This window comes from Amblyomma americanum, chromosome 1 (assembly GCF_052857255.1).
Source record: "Amblyomma americanum isolate KBUSLIRL-KWMA chromosome 1, ASM5285725v1, whole genome shotgun sequence".
Taxonomy (NCBI): Eukaryota; Metazoa; Arthropoda; class Arachnida; order Ixodida; family Ixodidae; genus Amblyomma; species Amblyomma americanum.
The window spans coordinates 423,724,297-423,741,379 of NC_135497.1; the positions used below are offsets into that span (position 1 = coordinate 423,724,297).

At 46.7% G+C, this 17,083-nt stretch overlaps 1 long non-coding RNA gene across 1 annotated transcript; it reads right to left on the reverse strand.

Moving 5' to 3' along the window:
* Positions 1–9,160: 9,160 nt before the first annotated feature.
* LOC144103587 (uncharacterized) lies at positions 9,161–11,795 on the reverse strand. The gene is made up of 4 exons (XR_013308308.1): positions 11,618–11,795; positions 10,818–10,961; positions 9,916–10,223; positions 9,161–9,543 (listed from the first exon to the last, which is right to left on the reverse strand). It is a non-coding gene; the product is annotated as an uncharacterized LOC144103587 (long non-coding RNA).
* Between the last annotated feature and the right edge of the window lie 5,288 nt (positions 11,796–17,083).

Below are 17,083 nucleotides of genomic sequence, written 5' to 3' on the forward strand. Positions count from 1 at the left end.
ATGCGCACCTGGACGGCGGCCACTGCCATTGGGGTCCCAAACTAAGGACTTATACCCCTGTCACACGGACACAGTAAAGGTACTTTGAACTAATGCTCCATTACTCTAAGGACGAACGCGCGCTGCCACACGGACGCGCCAAAGGACACCTAGCTCAAAGGAGCTTCGAAACAAGGCAGCTCGAGTTCGTCCTTTGAGGCTTCAAGGGAGTACTCTCTCTCCCAGCGAGTTAACAGCATAAATAAATTGAGAAAAGAAACGTTCAATTTTAATTTTATAAATTCACTTCATAAGATTAGTGGTGTTTTAAAATATAAAATCATTTGTTTTGTGGCAGTCTCACCACGCCATACTCTCGTTCCAGATATACGAGCGTCACGGTAGCCACGGCTCAGTGTGGCCAGCACTGTGATGTTATGCTCTGTACTTGGAAAATCATGTCATTATTGCAGTTAAAATTGCGTTGCTTTAACATAATACGGTTATAAAACTAATTTACTAAAAAAAATGCGACATTTCTGTATTTACATCTACAGTGAGGTTTGCAATTTTAATAACGCTTTTCGCCGATGAGGCCGCTAAAAACTTCTTGCGAAGGTCGTTCCGCGACCGTGTAGTACGGACGAACTCCCTTGAAGTAGTGCTCCTTTGGGAGCGTAAAGGAGCATTAGTTCAAAGTGCCTTTAGAGTGCCCGTGTGACCGGGGTATTACACCTAGTGCTTGTAAGGACCGGTCCTTTACGGGCTGATCCAAACATACCTCTGTGTCCCCTCTATATCCAATAAATGTTTTTACCCACCTCCCCAAAGGCCGTGAGTCTTCGGGGCGCGAGCTGGAAGCTGTCCGAGTTTTCTGTTGCTGGGTTCTCCGAAGCCGTGCACTCACCCCGTAATTGGCGTTGATCATATGCTTCGGCTCAACCCGTAGCACGCAGATGTTCCGCTTTCAGCCTGTTATCGGGAAGGTACTCTTGCTGTCGGAGGTTTGTGTCACGACTAAAGCTACTGAAAACAAAGAAGACAAGATGCAGTTCTCTTGCTTGAGCAAGAAGAGGAAAACACACATTCGGGGGCTCCCAGCTGTTCAGCTGTGCCTGTGTTCGTGTTTTCCACATTTATACCGAACTTTTGTTAATGCATCTTCACAAAACAATATTTTCACTACGGCGTTTTTTATGTGGTGTTGTACTGAAATATCTCGTTAAGTACAGGGCGAGCTGTAAAGCGACGTGGACGCAAGGTAATAGTTAACGGGGGGGGGGGGGGATGAAGCACCAGGCCACTGCACTGGGTACCGCACGCCCTAGGCCCTAGTGACTCCTCTGCTGTATATGTATCAGTCCTGCTCGTTGTCAGTAACACGGGCGCGCAGAATGAATGACCTTTAAACTTTATGCATATTGCATTTTGTCACGTGAAATTTCTTCGTTCTGCTGGTTTTGTCGTCTTTGTTTTTTCTGAGATGCAGCATCCGCCGAATAGTATTTTTTTGCGCCATGTGTACTTTTAATACGGTGCACAATGATTTTTTTCATGTAGTTCTTTACATCTTGCTAGACAATTTGAAACTAAAACAAAGCCAATTGGTTTTACCACGACGATCTTAGAGTACGATGTCCATGAATTCTGGTAGTGCTGAAGGCTGGACGCTTCTCGAGTTACAGCGCGGTGTGCCTTGGACGACAAAGCGCAGTGCGCGAGTTAGTGAAGTTTCGGTGAACCAACTATTTCCAGACGAGAAGACCATCGGAGGTGTCAGCGAGCTACAGTGACTCTCGGATAGGCCTACGGCACAGTATGAATGAGAGGGAGGAAGTCTGAATGCGTTCCACTTCCCGCGCTAAGTAGTGAGCCGACCCTGAACCAACGCTTGCAGTCTTCGTCCGCAGTGTAGCGCATGCCATTTGCGCCGGTGTTGGCTCTTTGATTCGAGGCGAAGCGCGGTATACTCCGTGTGTGCGAAGCATATACTCTACAGAAGAAAGACAGGAAAGCACGACACATCACACGCGATATGTGTACTACATATATACGCCACAAACACTATTGAAAAATGTGTACCTCGTGCTTTGTGCATAGTTCATGTACTATACGCTGAATATATCGTACGTGATTACATGGACTGTCGGTAGGCTCCATGCACACCCGCTCTAAAGCTTTTGTGGTCAGAACCAAGCCCTTGAAAGCAAGAAAAGACTTGGCTTGGTTTGGTTTATGTGGTTCAACGCCCCAAGACGACTTAGGCTATGAAGGACGCCGTAGTGAAGGGCTACGGATAATCTAGACTACCTGGGGTTTTTTAGCATGCACGGACATCGCACAGCACACGGGCCTCTAGCATTTCGCCTCCATCGAAATGCCACCGCCGCGGCCGGGATAGAACTCGCGTATCTCGTGTCAGCAGCCGATCACCATAACCACAGAGCCACTGTGGCGGCTGAAAGCAAATGAAGCACCGGAGAACTCACGCGTGGCATGCCATGGTTCGAAGCTCTGAGGGAACAATAGAGGTCATGCTAGGACGGTCAAGATTTTATTGCTCGCCTGGATAGCCGTTGGATCAGTAGGAAGCGGGGTTGGCTTCCACATTCATATCTTTGGAAATGTGGTAAATTAACGATATGCGGGAATTTAGCCTTGAGCGCTATATTCGGGTCAAGAAGGTGCACATGTGTCTGCTGAACGATCGTCATGAGAAGCGGATACCAGGCTCTGAAGAAAAGCGACAATTCGCAACTGGTCTCCAGCTGCGGGCCAGTGCAGAGTTCTTGGACCAGCTGCAGGAGGGTTTAACATATCCTTTTGTGAGACGTGCAAAATAATCAGTTTTGTGCTCGGTTTCTGCAGTCCAGTTTGCGCGTGTTTCGGGTAATTTCCGATGTCGTAAAACGTGCTCGCAAGGACCACTAGAAAGGAACTCGCACATGTCCTTTCTTGATGCCACATTAGGAATATTGGTGAGCATGAGATTAAAAACTTGGGTCACCACATTTTAATCGGCGCCGCATATGACACGATTTCCAACCTGCAGTACTGTTTCGTGGAATAAAATTCAGTCATGGACTCACGCAGTTGATGGCGAAACGCTCTTCTGGTGTAAGGACGCAAATCAGAGCCGTTTGAGGCGATGTTTGCATATTATTAATAGATTTGTAGATCCAGGTGTTAACTGCATACAAATCACACGTATATGAGCAAATGGAAACGGGACTTTCGCCGTGCAAATCGACGAATGTGCGTGCTAGGAAAGCCTGCTTGACGCTCAGCCCGCTCAAATTCGACGAGTGGGCTGCAGCCTCTATTATCCATGGAGGCTGCAGAGGTCGGTGCCGCCGCTCTGGCATCTGTGTAAGTGGGATCGCGGCTCAAGATTGAAGAGACGGTGTATCGTTGATGCCGTGCGCAGGACGAATCCGCTGTGCTGCCGATTGCCAATAAAGGCGCTGTACGCTTTGCCCGCTGGTCACCCAAATATAGCAGCCATGCCCATGAATCTTGGTCATCGGCAGTTTGCGCCACCTTTTGGTTGCTTGCTCAGGACGGCATCGCATTTCGATGGATAGCCTTTGGCAAATTGTTTGTTTGAAGCACATGCTCAGTACAAACAAAATGTGAGCACGCATATCGTGTTTTCGTACCAGGTGACGTAGTGACAAAAACACGGCGCTCCTTTAGGAGTAAAGAGTATTTTATCACATTCTGCTGTCCGGTGAAGCGCCTTTGCGGTTTCAGTGGAGGCGATTCAGTTAAGGTGCTCTCAAAAGCTGCCTTCTACCGAAATCATTGCGCGGAATCACTCGAAAGTATAGTAACACCGATATACACCAGTTTGGGTTTAGGAGGAGCTGCGCGACAAAAAAAAACAAAAAACAGCTTATACGCCTTGAAAACACTGCGCGAGCTGTTTATGCATAAACAAGAATATTTCGCGGTCGCTTTCGACCTAAAAAAAAAAAGACAAACAACTTGGAGATTCTGTATACTACGCAACCTAGCTGACCCAGGCAAAGAGGCAAGAAGGGGGACGGATTGGTTGTGCACTGCGCCGGGAACCACGCTGCGCTGCTGCTGAATACCATATGAATATACACAAAAGAAAGAATTACGCAGACAAAGCGCGTTCTCACAACTGACATCATCACTCGGAAAAGAGCTCACTTTTATACAAAAAGTAGATGTGATAATAGCGAGATATCAGGTTACAACGCAAATAAACAACCCTACAATCAAAACGACCAAAACGTGAATCCTCCTGTGATCAGTGCGATACCCCCTGCCGCTCTAATACATTGCTCAAAAGATAAACGGTTTCAGTCCTGACACATTTCTTTTTCCGGCAGTCATAATCTCCTACGCTTCGATAAGTTCCACTTATGCTTTCGTCTTTGCATGAACTACCATCCTAGCTGATGCAAAGACGAAAATTGAAATGATGGAGTTTGTCGGGATTTGCCATAGAAAGAGAGTTCGAAACATTCCATGCGTAAAAAGATGTTAGGCAGAAAAGGAGGGCAGTAGTTGAAAAGAGGTTGAGCTTATCTTGACTTCAAGATAGTCCCATATACCCAGAGAAAATAAGTGGAAGGCTAGAGGGTCCTGAGAAAGGTACGAAGCGAAGAGAAAAATTATGAAAAGAAAACTGGCGAATACGAATCGGCGTTTTGCAGTTCCTGACAGGCGAGGAGCTTCGCCGCAGTACACGAACCAATGATTACGGCTTGGTTTTCCGAAGGTGGGTTTGGCCGCATTACATGAGAAAATTTTTTTTTGTTGTTGGGGGAGGGGGGGGGGGGTTAAAACTAGCTTTGCCGCAATACTTCATTATTAGCAGAAGTAGCTTGCTTAACGACAGTGCTCCTGACCGCCGCCAAGTGGCTTGAGCAGACGATGTCTCGGAATCCTCGGCATCAAAGGAGTCAATGACGACAGGGCTGAGAAAGTCCGGGCTATAGTACAAATCCGGTGATGTATGAATACAGTAATTTTCTTATTCTTCATTGCTGAAAACTAAAATATCAAAATATCGCAAAACCGTCAGCAACACCACAGGACCGCGAGCCTGCACTCCGAGATTGCGGTGGTCGCGAAGGCAATCCCTAAATTACGTTGTTTGCTCTAAATCTCGCATATATATATATATATATATATATATATATATATATATATATATATATATATATATATATATATATATATTCATAGTGCTGTAGATGTGCGTCAGCTTGGTTCTTCCTTTGCTGTTGTTTTTTCGTGCACAGTCTACTACAGCGACAGCAGGTGCTTTTTCCGCGATCACAGTGCAAGGTAACCAAAAAGATAACGAGCATTAATTTTTGCGAACAGCGAAAATTGGACGGAGTCATCATCATTGTCTATTTAAAATAGTATGTCACTCAATATAACTACAAAACGGGCGAGTTGGTAATACAACCTTGCGGGTGGCAGCGCAAAAGACGTGGACGAGAGAAAGCGTTCGTCCGGTGTTCTTTCTTTCGTCCACGTCTTTTGAGCTGCTACCCTCAAGCATGTCACTCCCTCGCAGACTTCAGCTAATTGCTGTCATACGCGACTGCACTTTGTTACGCGTCATATACCAGAGTAAATGACACGTAACGGACGACACATACCAGAGTAGCTTCAAGCCAAGCGCCGCTACCACTAATGCGCTGCCAAGTACGGTAGTGCCGCCCTCGGGTGGGCTGCGCGACTACTAAGCGCAGCTGGATGCCACAGAGTGCCAGTGGGAGGCGCGTCGTGTTTCTTCTGAGACTCCGAGGGGAACTTTTGTTATGTGTTGCTGCGGTTTTTCGTTGATTTCCCGAATTACCTCAGCTGTCCTCTCCGGCTGGTATAAAACAGAGCAGTGGTGTAAAATTTAAAGTCTCCCTTGGTGTATATAAAAAATTAAATTCGGACGACTTGTGTAAAGCGCATTAACCAAAATATTGCGTTTCTCACCCAAGCAGCATATGTGAGCTCGTTTTTCCTGCTTCATAGAAGTGATCATAGAGTTAATAGTATACTGATTGCTCTGCTTAGCTCCTTGTGTGGCCGCCATTCCGATCTGCATGCAACCAGAATAGTAGTATATTAGAGTGTTGCAGTCTGAGTGTACTGCAGAATATGGTTTATGGGGTTTGACGTCCCAGAGCGACCCATGCTATGAGGGACGCCGTAGTGAAGGGCTCCGGTAATTTGACCACCTGGGGCTCTTTAACGTGCACTGACATCGCACAGCACATGGGCTTCTTGAATTTCGCCTCTATCGAAATTCAACCGCCGCGGCCGGGATCGAACCCGCGTCTTTCAGGGCAGCAGCCGAGGGCCATAACCACTGAGCCACCGCGGCGGCTGGTGCGTCAAAGGAAAATGCATTAGATAGCAGTACGTCACCTGTGTAATATTCTACACACATAACGTCAGAGTGTGCAGAGCCAGAACGAGCTGTACCCGCACATGCATCTATCGCGTCTCTCTTGTAGCTATCGGTCCGAAGCCGTTTCATCTGAATCACGCAATCTGTGCATCTGGGAGCCGCACTGAATATGTGCTTGGACGCATAGGACGTTTCATCGCGACTTGATTCGAGTTTTAAGAATAAGCTGTCCTGATTCTCGATTTCATTAAAGGGATGTTGTGGGAAACTCCATGCAATTTTTCTTCTTCCACAAGCACAATGCATTTTTAGAACTTTATTCTAAAACCTTGTGGGACACCTAATTACGATTAGCTGTTACAGTTAGACAGCATAGGAACCTCGTTGTGAGTTGTCATGCACGACCACACGTACCACACAAGTGGAGGGGAGGATTTCTCTCTCTCCACATTGCCACCTGCCAACGTGGCAGGCCGCAGTGGCTGCTCTTCCGTGTACCAACCTTTGCCGCTGAGAGGGGTCTTATATATATATATATATATATATATATATATATATATATATATATATATATATATATATATATGGAGAGGAGAAGTCGCCCCCCCCCCCCCCCCCCCCCCCCCCCCCCCCCCCGCGAGGCGACACCTCCCCTCCCTCTACCCCAGCGGAGCACATCTGGGGGAGCGAGCGGCGACGGCGGCGTCATGTGTGGAGCGCGGCTGCGGTGTTGCTAGGCAACGACGGCTCAAGGCCAGGCCACGCGCTTACGGATGAAGTGCGCGACGAGCCGAAATGGCTTGCTGGCTGGAGTAGTAAAGCTTTCGCTTGAAAAATTAAACAGGGAGGACATGTGTGGCGGGCTGCATCGGGCCGTACCGGGGCCGGCCTAACAGTGGAGTTCGGCCGAGAGCGGTGGCCATTCTGATGCCGACGGCCACCCAGTGCACTTGCTGCCATCGCTGCCGCCGAGTTACCTATTTTTGCGAGCTGGACCCGTAAATGGTTCGAATTCTTCGCTACCTTGTCCTTTCGTCGTGCACGTCGCCCTCCGTGCCTGCTGCAAGGGCAGCATGACTATACTGTGCGCACCATATTTCAACGTACGCGTAAACTATGCAGAATCCCTGACTGGCACTAGAGCCTTTCTGCGGCCGCTGCCGGATCTCCAGGAAATTCAGCGCAAGTAGGCAGTCTTTACGCGGACGAAGTGTGACCGGTTCTTCCGCGGCTTGCCGCGGAGACAGCGTCGCTTGGAACCGTGGCGGGTGGCGTCTTAAGGGGTACCCACATGGAGCGTTTTTCTCGCGGAAAACTGGCATCAGGCCGCCGGGCGGCCGTTCGCCGCCGATCAAGCCGGGCTAGATATGACCGCCCGGCGCTCAGCCGCCGGCAGGAAGCGGCCAACGTGAGCTGTCAGTGCGGACCAATCAGGGCGCGACCGCGCCTGACTTCCGCCCGCAACATTTTACTCGGCTAGTAAGAGTAAACATGGCGACGAAAGCTGCGCACATCGTGTATAATGACAAGCTCATTGCAGCCGTGCAGATTAGACAGGCTTTATGGGATTGTTGCGACGCTGCATATAAAGACAGCAGAAAAAAGGCCATCATGTGGCAGGAAGTTGAAGCGGAAATCGGAGAGGATCCTGAAGGTAAGCCAACGATCACCACGGCGCCTTCACTGAAATGCATGTGTTTTTTGTTGACATCCGTGCGGTCAGTTCATAGGGGCGGCGGCGTGTATGTCAAGCTGTGCCGATATCTTCCATTATGGCTTGAAGTGACAAAAAAAAAAGTGACGCAATTAATGGTATGTTCGCAGTGCCCGGGCATACATGTGCGACGTTTACATCGGCGCGAACTCTGTCTACACTACATCATTGCTCGGCACATTTGAAAGCAAATTGCAGTAAGCACTGTTGAGGTGGCATTTTTTGTTGTAGCGTTGTCGTTTGGAGTGGATAGATGTATCTCTTTGCAGCGGCGAAAGCGATTGCAAGGTAGCGTAGTGCTGCAGCGAGTATGCTGCGTAGCTAGGACTTCGTTTTCCTGGGAGATTGAAACAGAAAAATTGAGACGCAAAGAAGCGTCATTGTCATTGTTTTCGTTCCCGTGACGCTACCCTTCTTTTTAAGGATCGATGGTGGCGGGCACCTAGTTCTCCAGAAGTCGGGGGTCATTGTGATCGAAATAAATTTGCTCACTGCACTGGCAAAGTACACTGCAGAATAAATGAGAATTCTTGAACCAAATAAGCCTTTCATGTTCTCTGATAACTGAGAAAAGAAATACACGAAACCGCCTTCCTATATATTCCAAAGAATCATCTTTTGTAGGTCAGGAAACTCCCTTTTAAGGGCAGTGTTTTCCGGCATTCTTTTTTTGTCCAGACAGCCCGTGTATGGAACCTTTTGACTGATGCCGCACAAATTGCATCTTGTAATGCTTTTCACCCTACTTCGAGCTTATGTAGCTGTAATTTTTTTAAAAATTAAATCCCCCCACCTATAACGCTTTATTGGCGATGCAGGTACTGATATTTAAAAAAAATAGTGATTTCTGTTCTTGTATCCTTCTCTTCACCTATTGGCTATACCCTCTGGTGTGCAGAAAACAATCGCAGGTTCCTTTTTCCCAGTAACTGCTCAGCTTTTGGTAGACAAAGCTCTTAGAGAAATGCAAAGCAACACTTTAGCACAATGAAATGGTGGATGCAAATTGAAAAAGGCAATTTCAGTTTATTGCTCTATTTACAAGTTTTGAGCCTACTGCTTGCAACATGTACCTCATTTGTTTGCTGGTGCCTGAACCCCTGCATGGGCCCACTGCCACGGCACGGAGCCTTTGTGCATGAAATACTCTGCAAAAATGTTGCGTGCATCCGATGCACTTTGGGCAAAGTTTTTTGATTTCGTCCTTTCTAGCTCAATCAGCTGGTTTTTTTCTGTTTCTGCCCTCCATTGCCCAGGGACAGAGTTTCCGAATTTGTCTTCAGAGTCCACGTAGCCAGCTTGAAGACACTCTTCTGCTGTTGTACACATAAAATTGTGAAGAGCACAACAAGCAAGCACAACAAACTCATCATTGTGGGGCAGAAGGTTGAGGCGAATTAGCAGAACTCTCCAGCGAGATGCGAGAATTCCGAATGCATTCTCCACAATGCGCCTGCGAAATAAAAAAGTAAGATTTGTACACTACAGAAGAGGGATTTCCAGAACTACAAGCAAATGAGGCAAGAGACAGTAAACAGCAAAAGACAAGCACAGCTGAAACTTGAAAAGACTTTCAATGAGCACCGCAACAGTCAAGTTTTAAGATTTCAGTGCAAATTCATCACACCGCTGTAACAGCCATACGTGAATAAGTGAAGACGAGATAGCTTGTGGTGCATTTACCATGTGAGTGGTAATACCAAACGCACTTTAAATGAAGAGTCAGATGCACTAAATTTATTACTCTGCAAAACTTATGAGTAATTTTTTTGCAGCTTGCCCAAGCAATTTCAACTGAGTACAAAAGAATGAGGGCCTAAATTACCTTGCCCTGCTCAATCTGTAGTTGAAAATTCTGTGTTTGCAGTCCCTGTGCCTTCCTGGAAATGGCCGCATAAAGTCTCGTCTCAACTGACACGCTTCATCGCCTACAAACACACAAGGGGCCACCTGGGTGCTGTTCGGCAGTCTTGCTAGACCTGGAATGTCAAGGGATTCCCGCCCAAGGCGCTTTGCAAATGTGGACGCCTTAAAAATCCCTCCATCACTGTGGCGTCCTGGGGCTCCAACATCTACCATTACGAACTTGTAGTTAGCGTCAACCACTGCCATCAAGACAATAGAGAATGTTTTCTGAAAGAAGAAAAATAACACATTTTGCTCACAAGGCACTCTTTGCTTTTGGATTTGGATTTGTTATTCACTAAACTAACATGTAATTTCTGCTGATACAACAGCTCTACCATTCTGAAGTACGCATAATACATAAAATGAAACTTCAGAATATCAGCAGCTTAGTGAGTGCTCAATGACGGTTGTCGGTAGAAGCAGCTGGGTCCATGCTATCCCAAACTGTGTACTTTCCTTAAAAGCCTTTAGTGCCTGAAGCCTATGTGTCTGTGTTTTGTTCCTCCAATGTTTAGTGAAATGCCAAAAGGTGAAGATGATTTGTACTAGCATAGTAATTACTGATCATTATAATTGAAGCAAAACTTTTTTTTTGGTCAACTGCAAAGTTTCTGAGAAAGTTTTAAAGTTTTACTCTGCAGTCATATGGCTGCACTTGGGTGGATGATGATGAGTGACTACACCCTTGTCACTTGAAGATACAAGAAAAGCTGGGTCATCCTTTCTTCTGTTTGTGCTAGAACATTGCTCATTGTATGTGGCCTTATCATACACAGTAACAAATTGCAAAATGTGCACTAAATAAAGAAAACCTCATACCTTGTAGTTGAAGTAGTTACTTCCTGAATTTGATGGCGCCATTATCTGCACATGTTTGCCATTAACGGCCCGCAAGCAGTTTGGGAAATTCCACCGCTTGGAAAAGCCGTTGGCAATCTCTCGCCATTCAGCATTTCCTGGCACCTGTAAGGAAAGAGGGCCCCCTTACAAAATATGTACTGTACCTCCAAAATTCTCGTAGCGTTATATAAATAGCAAATCTCAATATTAACTATATCCTGCGGTAGCAAAAAAACCATAGTGAAAACAGCAATTTCTTCGAGCAATCATCTCAAATTGTGTGCTCAGGGCAAACTGAGTGCTACCTTTACTTTTTTCACGCTACCAGCTGCTTCTCCAGCCGCTGTTATATTAGTAATAAACTTAGCTACTCGGAAGTGATAAGTAGCTGAGCCCCTCTCTCGCGGATCCCAGGCTGGCGTGCAGGCTACATCGTAATTTCGAACTTTGAGCAATAATTCACCACAGCATTGAAATGCACAAAAAAGACAGATTACTACCTTCGCTGCACTATGTAGCTGTTCTTTAGCAAACGCCGAAAACTAAGTGACTCGGCGACCTCATGCATGAGTTGCCGAGTCACCGGCGAGCTCATACTCATCACTTGCGCACAGAGTTCGTTCATTGCTACTACAGAACAGTGGCGCCGAAATCGGGAGTCGTAAAAAAAATACTTAGATCGTGAACAACTATACAGCCAATCGAGAGCGAATTCCGGGTAAACTCGCGACTGCTGAATATGATCGCGCGTCAAACTATATACACTAAGCCGTACTCACCGCAGTGTGATACTCTCCTTCAGATTTTTTTTTTCTGCCACACCGGATGCACCCAGAACCTCCTTTTCTTTTTCTGTTCCTCTTTTTTCTTCAATACCAACAGCTTCAGCAAAATCCGCCGCACGCGTCCCATGGCGATGTATACCGACACAAAAAGCTGCCACACCGAGCACAGAAAAACGCCGACGCCGGCTGCAGCTTCGGCTTCGGTAGCGGAGCGGCAGACACTGACTGCACAGTGTCGGCAGCCGAAGCGATTGCTCCACGTCTTTCAGTGGATGTTCTAATATAAAAAAAACATTAAGGGTCAGATCAACATTACTCTTTAAAGATAATACTCTTCGCTGCTCCCATTCAATAAATAATTCATTCGCTGCAAATTCAAAACATTTTTGTGTACATTTTACCGAGACAGATGCCATTTCTAGCAACACTGAAACCCTGGTGTCAGCGGTCAGTTTTCCGCCGCCTGTGGTGCTGCTGCACGGCGGCGGTGCGTGGGCGGAAGGGCGTTCCGCCGTGCCGCTCAAAATCCGCAGCGCAAGTTCGTTCCATGTGGGTCCCGCTTTAGGCGTGCGCATACGCCGCTGTCTGCTGCTTCGGCCGGCGCTTTGGGCGAGTGGGTGGCGTACGTGCACTTTCTGCGCCAATTATTCCGGAACGCCAAGACAGCGTATCAGTGTCAGCGTAAGCAGGCCAGATGAACGGCCTTCTTCTGTACTATTTTCGGATTAGTGTTTGGAAAAAAAGAACCGCTTCCAAGGACGCATGCTCTATTGTCATTGTCGCGAAAACCAATGTTTTTTAAGGCTCCTTTCTCTGCATGTGGCATTCCCGTTTCTTCCACTTTGGTCTTTGCTTGGTCGCTTGGTCCACGATTCTTGCATGCCTGCTTTGGTCTTAGTTTGGTGCGGCCTTGTCTGCGGCCAACTTGCCAATGCGCAACAGGTTAGTGCAAAAATACGCGCAGCATGTTGAGAATTTCATGTCTTCGGCGCACGTTCACAATACATCCCCGCGCGTGGTGCCGTTTAGAAAGCACGGAAAGTATTACCCTCTTCAATACTTCGATTGCTTAGCTGGAATCCTTGCAGCGAGGGGTGCACAGCGCACTTGAGAAGCTCATATATTGCGAAACCATTGCTTAGGAGACATGTACCTAAGTATAAAGGACGTCGTGCACTTCGAAGTGCCATCATCACCAGGCTATCTGTCTGCCACCCGGGCACTGCAAGGGCTGTAAAAGAACGCGAATAACAAGTTACATAATGAACTGCGAGAGGAGTTTTTGGAGCGACAGCACCCATGTAGGAATCGATCTGGAATTCTCAATAAATGTGAACGAAAGTAGCTTTATCCGCTTCGTCCAATGCCTTTAAAGACATTTTGATCCCGAATTGGCAGAGATAAGCTATCCTCGTCGCGCACTGCTCGATCACAAACTGTGGCTGCAAAAAACGCGTCGCCTTTGCTTATTTTAGAGGCAAAGCCTTTCTGCAGTGACTTCCATTTGTATTTGCACCTCGCAGGCAGGACACAGTGCTCTCAGCTAACATGCCCCAAGAGTGACCTAATTCTTAAGCGAGAAAAGTTCAAAGCGTGCTTAACAAATAGTGACCGACTTTCTGTTAAGTTGCACTGAGAATTGGGTAAAAATAGAAACCTTGAAAATCCTACCTAAATGACAACAATGCTTACTCCCCACTGATGTCGAGACCTCAAAGAGATAAAAGTTACGACCTTTTCTCGGTCTCTTAGATGAGACCGAGGTCTCATCTTGGTTTTCGTCTTGGTTGCGCGGGGAACACCTTTAATTTTCCTTTTCTAGACGTTCCCCTCTCTCCGGCCACCATCCCTCTCCCAAATGAGGACGGTTCACTCAGTTGACTTCGCACCGCACTGATGGTCTAACGCTGTATAAATCTGAACGGCGCGAGGAAAACGATCAGAGGAAATACGAGGAGGACAGAAAGGTGAAACCAACTAGCCCTACAACAAGTACTACTGTGGCTAATGTTGGTACCGATTGCCTGTACCGTTCGCTTGCAAATAAGCTCTTTTTGTGTCCACGAACGCCTTGTTTGAATACTGCTGCGCACATAAGGGAAACTGCAAAAAATTCTCGTTGTGCAAGTGGTTTCGCCACATTAAATCGATTGCGCATCTTCTACGTAGCTCTGCACTCGTGTAATATCGATGTGCGCATCCTCACGCGTTGGCTTTTTTTTATACGTCTTTATTTTTGCATAAAATAGGCCTAGCCTTGCGGCAGAAATGAGGGGCTTCATGGGGGTGGAGGTGGGGGAGGGGGAGGAGGGCCGGTCTTCACTTCTTCGAAGTGGGGTGGTCCTGTGGTCGGCTCTGCGAAGAAACGGCCAGGCCCTTCTTCTTCCTTGAAGTATAGGAGAAAAGCCCGCCAGAGCCGGAGTGCGTCCGATGATCCGATGTGTAATGGTGGATCGACCCATTCCTGCAAGGTGCCTGGTCGGTGCCCGCCCAGGGACTGAAGTGCTCGCTCCCGCACCACGTCAAAAGCAGGGCAGCGCCACAAAAGGTATTCGGCCGTGCCTCTGGCCGGGCATGCCGGGCATTGAGGGGTCGGGTATGAGTGCGGGTTGATGAGGTTGAGCTTTGCTGGCGACAGAAGCTGGCCAGTCTGGGCGTGGCGGAGGAGTACCGCCTCTACCCTTCGGAAAGTTCTAGGTGGGCGGCGGTATAATTGCTCAGGGTTCGCTTTAGGGTGGTTCAGCAGGTTCACGAACAATCGCATCCACCGCACCCACTTGCGAATGGGCTGTCTGACAGGTGCCGACTCAGCGCTCGCTATTTCTGGCGCACTCGCTTTTTGGTCGCACCGGATGCGTTTCTGCGAGAATCCACGAAGTTAATACTTCGCGTCGAACACAGCACTCGTCACCCTCGCTTGATGGATATCTCAATCGCGAAAAAAGAAAGCCTTCCGCACGCTCACAAGTGTGGACAAAGTGCGGCGTAGCTAATTGTGCATTTTTCTGAAGTTCGAATCATTCATGGGGCCAACCTTGGAAGTTTTCTTGATACTGTGCCTGGAATAAATATAAGAAGAGGTAGAAGTAGAGGAGATAGACGAATAGCAGAAATATAACATCGATAGGTTACACGGATAGACGCCTGGATCTGTGCAGCAGATTGAATGCGCTTCTTTGGAAGCTTGCCTTTTAGTACAGGAATACGTCCTTGTATGTGCTTAGGATACCCTTGTTTTTTACGGTAATGCCTATCCTACGATCTCCCTTATAAGTGCAGCGCATGGACACTTCACAAATTAAAAGCACTAAGAATGCCTCTCGAGCATGCCACCAAGCCAACCAGTTTTCTTCTTCTTTTATGCGGCTCAAACTCAACACTTGGTGTAAAATTTTAGGCTTAGTGCTATTGTGTGTTAATACTGTATGCTATTTGTTACTGAGGGTGTTTTAATCGGGAATTAAAACAGAATTTTGATCCTGCGGCAATACCTTTCATCACCATCAACCGAGTTCTTTCGTGTGCTTCCTTGGGACAGCTATAAATCGGCGTGGGTGTTTCGACCATTTAAACGAACTCACTCACCGATAAAGTCTGTTTTGAGGGGGTGTACAAGCTAGGTGCCATAATATTCCTCGCGCCCTTGAGGAGAAAATACACCTTTATTTTGATAAAACACGACTGCAGCATTGGCATGCTGCGTGGACAGCAGCGTGTATATTTCAGTGAGGAGAATTCAATTAAGCATTCAGATGAAGTAAGCAGTCTTCATATGCCACGCCTGCTGCTTTTGCTGACAGACGTACTGTGCTGCAGAGGGATCTGCTTCAAAATGCTGCTCAGGTGCATGACAGAACAGCCTCACTCGCAACCATTCACACTCTGCCCCAGATTTTAATGTGGTCCTGAATATAAATAGGTTCCAGTGGCGGTGAACTAGCACCAGGACACATCATAGTACTCTACTTCCGACGAATACGAACTGTCGGTGAATTTGTAAGATAGCCGTGGGTCTTGAGTTGCGAGATTTGAGTCAGAATGCGAACAAGAGCATATTCTACAAGTATGTCTTAATTATAATAATGATTAAAAAAAATTAAGTACGAGCGTGCGGTCCTCAATGAGTGTGGCCTGTTGTTGGTCGTCTGTTAGTGTTAGAGGAAAAGCTAGGGTCCTATAACTGAAGTACACCTGCAGAAAGATGAAACTGACGTTTACATCCAGCTTGTCATATTCAAGCAGACATGTACAGCCGCTTTCAAAAGTCTGTGGAAGGCGACTCAGTCGACAAAAACTGGTTGGCGGTTTAGCATTGCTAAGCATAAAATATTGCACGAAAGCACGGTTTTCTGCAGGTGGACACCATCGCCACGTACCCCAAAGCGCGATTGAGGTGTCCACTGACCCAATCAGACATTTACACTTGCTGATTAGAGGCTTCACACAGACACATACCACTGAAGCCCGCGGGGAGTGCGGCTAGAAGGGCTTTCGCACTAAAAAGTCAATTCCTTTGCAACAATGGCGTGTAACTCGAGATTTAATAGTGTATTCTTTAATTCGGACAGTCAAAATTAGGTACCATATATCTATTCCAGAATGCGTAAAAAGACGCTGATGAAATGAAATTTTTTGCCTAATACCGTCTTCCATAAAACTTTGGCTGAGGGTGTACGTGTTCTTTTTTTCTTTCACTTTGTCTCTTTTGTTGGCATCGTTATATTCTTTCAGTCCTGTTAATTTCTTCTCTTCAATTCAGCTTGAGCTATGTGTAGGTGGTTTGACTTTTCGTTTGTTTTTATTTCTTAAATTTCGGTTTACATTTTTCAGTGTTTCTTTCACTGTACGCATTGGAAAGGAGATGCTTCGCGTGACCACACGAAGGAGTCGGGAACACGAATAGATCACCAACTGGCCTATAAAACAATCCTGCTAAGCTATATTTCGGAACGAACTTTTTTTGTATGTGTGTGTGTGGAGGGGGGGGGGGGGGCGAATATTGATCCCTACAGAAGAATTAGCGTCTTATTTTCGCGATATATGCGGTATCTTTCTGTGGTGAGAAGCTACGTAGAGTTTATTTTTAATTTGGTGTTAGCACGTATATTTTATGTATCAGTAATTAGCGCACAAATAAATGGTCGTACTTAAATTTGTCCTTGCAGGGGGAAATGCTATCTCCATTAGAAAAATACCAGTGTGGAAGGTAATTCAATGGGCCGCGATACGAAAACGCAAGTGAAAGTTGGTTCCTCAAAACTGGCTTCCGCAAAAAATAATTGAACGAAATAGGGATGCGCAAAAGCAGCAGGCGAACTACAGGCATTTGTCACGCTTAGGCAAGTGGAACTTTGCCTTTCTAATTAGGCGCTTGTTTTTTCTTCCAGTAAATAAATTTTATCACTCATCCTCCTCCTCCCACATCATGTCGAAACCACTTCATAAGGTTTTGTTAAATAC